Source organism: Nannospalax galili, unplaced genomic scaffold, assembly GCF_000622305.1.
Source record: "Nannospalax galili isolate Female #2095 unplaced genomic scaffold, S.galili_v1.0 scaffold236, whole genome shotgun sequence".
Classification (NCBI taxonomy): Eukaryota; Metazoa; Chordata; class Mammalia; order Rodentia; family Spalacidae; genus Nannospalax; species Nannospalax galili.
In genome coordinates this window covers 2,180,776-2,182,103 of record NW_008338710.1, presented here as the reverse complement: position 1 = coordinate 2,182,103, position 1,328 = coordinate 2,180,776, and positions in this window count along the sequence as shown.

Sequence of the window (1,328 nt, the reverse complement as noted above, 5' to 3'; positions counted from 1 at the left end):
TTCCTCCAGGGTCAGGGCTGCATCTCCGGGGTCGGTGGTTGTGGAGGGAGGCTTTCCATTGCAGGCAACTCTAATGTTTTGAGCTGGGATCTAAATGGGGGCTAGAACATTATCTGGAAAGATACAAGCATAGCCTTGCCCTTGCGTTAACAACAGGTGTCAATAACATGATGGATATGTTTGAGCTTGCCAAAAGAAGGGAAGTGAGTAACGTCCATCTGCCAGATCTTGTTAGGGCAGGTGCAAGACCAATGACCCAGTCCTCCACAAGCCCAACATTTGCCCTTGCCTGTCTCGGCCTGCAGTTGGTGAGCAGCCAGCGCCTCAGCGAGAGCCATGGCATGAGCTTGAGCACTCCCCACATTCCAACAGGCCAGAATCCCATTCAGAGACATCCTTGTGTCTAATGGGTCCTATGGCAAAGTGACACTCAGTAGAGCAGCCTTCATATACAAGATTCTTGAGCAAAGAATCTGCGGCCCCCCAATGGCTGATTTTCCTATTAACTCTTTGTTGGCACCTTTCAATGAAGTCAGAGAAAGGCTCACCTTGTTTTTGTATCAATCTGGTCAATTTGGTATCCTCACAAGTTGGCATAGTTTGGAAAGCACAGAGCACACAAAGTCACACTTGTTCAAAGTAGTGAGGAGGTCCCTGTGCCTGAGCTTGTGGGGTCTCAAAAGTGCCATGCCCTACCAAGGTGTCAAACCCAATGTTTTGGACATTGGCATTTCTATTGTGTTTTGCCTGTTGTTTACACTCATTTTGATAGGCAGCCTTCCATAAGAGGAAGTCACCTTCCTGTAGGCAGGCACAGGCAATATTCTGCCAGTCATAGGGAGTGTTAGCCACATGGCTGATTGTATCTAATAGCTGACCAAACCAAGGGGAATGAATTCCATCCTTAATGGCTGCCTTACACAGATTTTTCAAAGTATCATGAGAATATGCACTCCAGACATTAGGGTTCTGTAGTCCCTGATTGACAATAACCAGGAAAAACGGGAAAATCACCCATTGTATCATAGGAGAGGGGCCTAGGCGGCAGGGGCTTCCAGTCCTCCTCTGGAAGGGAGGGGTAGATGGACTCGGGGGGAACTTCCTTAGAGCTAGTGCAAGATGGTGGAAAGTAGCCATCACCCTGTAATGGCGGAGCATAGGCTGCCTTAACTTCCTGTTTTTCATCAAAGCCAATACAAGATGTTAGAGGGTAGACACCACCTTGTAATGGTGGGGCAAGGGTGATCTTGACTTCCTGTTTTTCATCAGGGGGACCCTCGGACCCTTGTTCCTCCTTTTTTACCTCATTATCAACAGTCATCATTTTT